A 4595-nucleotide genomic window follows, 5' to 3' on the forward strand; every position below is an offset into this window, starting at 1 on the left:
CACTCCCAGGCCAGGTACAGCACGGGTTAGATATAGAGTAAAGCTCCCTCTACACTGTCCCATCAAACACTCCCAGGGCAGGTACAGCATGGGTTAGATACAGAGTAAAGCTTCCTGTACATTGTCCCATCAAACACTTCCAGGGCAGGTACAGCACGGGTTAGATACAGAGTGAAGCTCACTCTACACTGTCCCATCAAACACTCCCAGGACAGGTACAGCACGGGTTAGATACAGAGTAAAGCTCCCTATACACTGTCCCATCAAACACTCCCAGGGCAGGTACAGCACAGGTTAGACACAGAGTAAAGCTCCCTCTACACTGTCCCGTCAAACACTCCCAGGGCAGGTACAGCACGGGTTAGATACAGAGTAAAGCTCCCTCTGCACTGTCCCATCAAACACTCCCAGGGCAGGTACAGCACGGATTAGATACAGAGTAAAGCTCCCTCTACACTGTCCAGTCAAACACTCCCAGGGCTGGTACAGCACGGGTTAGATACAGAGTGAAGCTCCTTCTATACTGTCCCATCAAACACTCCCAGGGCAGGTACAGCACGGGTTAGATACAGAGTAAAGTTCCCTCTACACTGTCCCATCAAACACTCCCAGGGCAGGTACAGCCCGGGTTAGATACAGAGTGAAGCTCACTCTGCACTGTCCCATCAAACACTCCCAGGGCAGGTACAGCACAGGTTAGATACAGATTAAAGCTCCTTCTACACTGTCCCATCAAACACTCCCAGGGCAGGTACAGCCCGGGTTAGATACAGAGTAAAGCTCCCTCTACACTGTCCCATCAAACACTCCCAGGGCAGGTACAGCACGGGTTAGGTACAGAGTAAAGCTCTCTCTACACTGTCCCGTCAAACACTCCCAGGGCAGGTACAGCACGGGTTAGATACAGAGTAAAGCTCTCTCTACACTGTCCCATCAAACACTCCCAGGACAGGTACAGCACGGGTTAGATACAGAGTAAAGCTCCCTATACACTGTCCCATCAAACACTCCCAGGGCAGGTACAGCACAGGTTAGACACAGAGTAAAGCTCCCTCTACACTGTCCCGTCAAACACTCCCAGGGCAGGTACAGCACGGGTTAGATACAGAGTAAAGCTCCCTCTGCACTGTCCCATCAAACACTCCCAGGGCAGGTACAGCACGGAATAGATACAGAGTAAAGCTCCCTCTGCACTGTCCAGTCAAACACTCCCAGGGCAGGTACAGCACGGGTTAGGTACAGAGTAAAGCTCCCTCTACACTGTCCCATCAAACACTCCCAGGGCAGGTACAGCACGGAATAGATACAGAGTAAAGCTCCCTCTGCACTGTCCCATCAAACACTCCCAGGGCAGGTACAGCACGGAATAGATACAGAGTAAAGCTCCCTCTACACTGTCCCATCAAACACTCCCAGGGCAGGTACAGCACGGGTTAGGTACAGAGTAAAGCTCTCTCTACACTGTCCCATCAAACACTCCCAGGGCAGGTACAGCATGGGTTAGATACATAGTAACGCTCCCTCTACACTGTCCCATCAAACACTCCCAGGGCAGGTACAGCACGGGTTAGATACAGAGTAAAGCTCCCTCTACACTGTCCCATCAAACACTCCCAGGGCAGGTACAGCACGGGTTAGACACAGAGTGTCAGCCGTGGCTCAGGCAGCAGCACATAGAAAATAGAAACATAGAAGATAGGAGCAGGAGTAGGCCATTCGGCCCTTCGAGTCTGCTCCGCCATTCAACGAGATCATGGCTGATCATCCAAACCCTAGCACCCGGTCCCTACACCGACAACCATCCCACCCAAGCCCTATCCCCGTAACCCCACGTATTTAATCCCCCCTAACACTAAGGCTCAATTTTTATCATGGCCAATCAACCTAACCCGCACATCTTTGCACTCTCTCCTCCGAGTCAGAAGGTTGTGGGTTGAAGTCCCACTCCAGAGACTCGAGTCTAAAACTCTGTGCTGCCCCTCCAGTGCAGTGCTGAGGGAGTAAAGCCCAGTGCAGAGTAAAGTTCCCTCTGCACTGCTCCACTAACAGGCCTGAGCCCCAAACTTAGAAAAGCGCCCTCTGCTGCATTCCACTTGTCTCAGCATCTGGCCCGAGACCTGGTCCACCATTCCCAGAGGGCTGGTCTGTCAGTCGCCTTCCTTTCCCTGGATCAGGAGGAGGCATTCGACAGGGTGGAACACGAGTATCTCTTCGGGACTCTGCGTGCATTTGGGTTCGGGACGCATTTTGCCGCCCGGATCCATCTTCTGTACGCCACCGTGGAGTGTCTGATTAAAGTTAACGGGCCTTTGACGGCGCCCCTTCGCTTCGGGATGGGGGTGCGTCAGGGATGCTCCATGTCCGGTCAGTTATACGCCGTCTGCGTGGAGCCTTTCCTGCGCCTCTTGCGGAAGAGGTTGACGGGACTGGCTCTGCAAGGGCCGGGCTTGGAGGTCGTCCTCTCGGCTTACGCCGATGACGTGCTCCTCATGGTTATGGATCCCGTCGACTTGCGGAGGATGTGAGAATGCCAGCAGATTTACTCGGACGCATCCTCCACCAGGATCAACTGGGAGAAATGCTCCGGGCTCCAGGTGGGTCAGTGGTGGGTGGACTCCCTGCCGGAGGAGTTCAGGCCCTTCGCCTGGAGCACAACGCACCTCCTCTACTTGGGAGTCTACCTCAGCCCCGCCGAGGATGCCTGGCCGGCGAACTGGCAAGAGCTGGAGGCCAAAGTCACAGCTCACCTAGGATGCTGGACAGGACTGCTCCGAGTGTTGTCCTACAGAGGTTGAGCGCTGGTCATAAACCAGCTGGTGGCTGTCATGTTGTGGTACCAGTTGGTCACCCGGTGCGGAGGGGAGCGGGCAGGTTGATGGACCTCCTCGTGGGGCTGCTCCTGGGCCTGGTGAAAATCGTCATTAAGAGGTCCAGGCAGCGGGTGGTCGAGGGGGTCATTCGGCCCGATTGCCTGCCTCTCTTCTGCGGCTATGTTCGCGCCCGGGTGGCCCTGGAGATGGAGCTCGCAGTGTCTGCCGGCACACAAAGAGGCCTTCCGCGACGGGTGGGCGCCACGGGGACTGGAGTGCATCATCACCCCGGCCAACAATATCTTGATTTGATATTATATTAGTGTCTTGATTTGACTTGTTAGTTTTGTTTGATGTTTTCTTAAGTTACAGTTGATTTGTTAATCAGCCAGTCAAAAGAGGAACAACTGCCTCGAGCCGTCTCAGCAAGGAGAGGGGAGGAGAGGATTGGTCGCTCTCTGTGACCAGGAGGAAGAGGAGGAGCCAGAGAGACAGAGGGCAGAGTGGAGACCACCACTACCGTTGCTGCTACTGAGGTGCCAAGAGAGAGAGAAGAGAGAGAAAGACCAGGGGGGCACGGTGGCATAGTGGTTAGCACTGTTGCCTCACAGCGCCAGGGACCCGGGTTCAAATCTGGCCTCGGGTGACTGTATGGAGTTTGCACATTCTCCCTGTGTCTGCGTGGGTTTCCTCTGGGTGCTTCGGTTTCCTCCTACAGTCCAAAGATGTGCGGGTTAGGTTGATTTGGCTATGATAAATTGACCCTTAGTGTTAGGGGATTAAATACGTGGAGTTACGGGGATAGGGTGGGATATGGGCCGAAATGGCCTCTATCTGCACTGTGGGGATTCTGTGGAAAGACCAGAGGGAAGCCATCACTGCCTCTCCAAATGGCCTCCATTGCAGGAGAGTGAGAGGGGAGACAAAGAGAAACCAACAACATGTGTTTGGAAGGAGGGAGAGCCATTTGAAAAATCGACAGTCCTTCTCCTTTGGCCGGGATGACGTTGCCCTGCGTCACTTTGCCGAGTTCTTCGAGGAGCAGTCACACGAGGAACAGGAGCACGCTGAGAAACTGAGGAAGTTCCAGAATCGGCACGGAGGCCGAATCATCTTGGCGGCCATCAAGAAACCAGAGCAGGATGAGTGGAGCAATGGTCTGGAGGCGATGCCGAGAGCTCTGCAGATGGAGAAGAATGTCGACCAGAGTCTGCTGGATCTGCACAAACTCTCCACTGGGAGCGCCAACGCTCACTTGTGTGACTTCCTGGAGACCCACTATTTGGATGAACAGGCGAAGATGATCAAGAAGCTTGGAGATCACATCACCAACTTAAAGAGACTGGGAACCCCCTGAGAATGGCCTGGGAGAGGACCTGTTTGACAAACTCACTCTGGGAGAGAGCGATTAAAGTGACTACTGGGATCAAGCTTATTGTGTTTAGTACTCATGTTTATATAATTGTGTGTGAGACCCCTGCCTTGTAGGGAATGATGGCTTGTGACTTTGTACAAAGAGCTGAGACCTGGGCTCTGTAATGTCATTAACTGTAAATAAATTGTTCAATATTAATTTTAAAAAATGCCTGAGCCCCAAACTCAGAAGAGCGCCCTCTACTGCATTACACTTGTCTCAGCATCTGGTCCGGACCTGGTCGCTCCCCCTGCGTTTGTGGCCAAGATGCAGAAGAAGCTCATCGACTTCTTCTGGGACAAAAGGAAGCACTGGGTCTCTGCCGCGGTTCTGAGTCTCCCGCTTAGGGAGGGCGGTCAGGCGCTGGTGTG

General features: G+C 53.6%; 1 pseudogene; it reads left to right on the forward strand.

The window, feature by feature from the left end:
* The first annotated feature begins 3633 nt into the window (after window positions 1-3633).
* LOC147083897 (ferritin heavy chain pseudogene) lies at window positions 3634-4222 on the forward strand (annotated as a pseudogene).
* Window positions 4223-4595: the final 373 nt, after the last annotated feature.

This window comes from Somniosus microcephalus, unplaced genomic scaffold (genome assembly GCF_052327205.1).
Source record: "Somniosus microcephalus isolate GS21.2 unplaced genomic scaffold, FLI_Smic_1.0 scaffold26, whole genome shotgun sequence".
Lineage (NCBI taxonomy): Eukaryota > Metazoa > Chordata > Chondrichthyes > Squaliformes > Somniosidae > Somniosus > Somniosus microcephalus.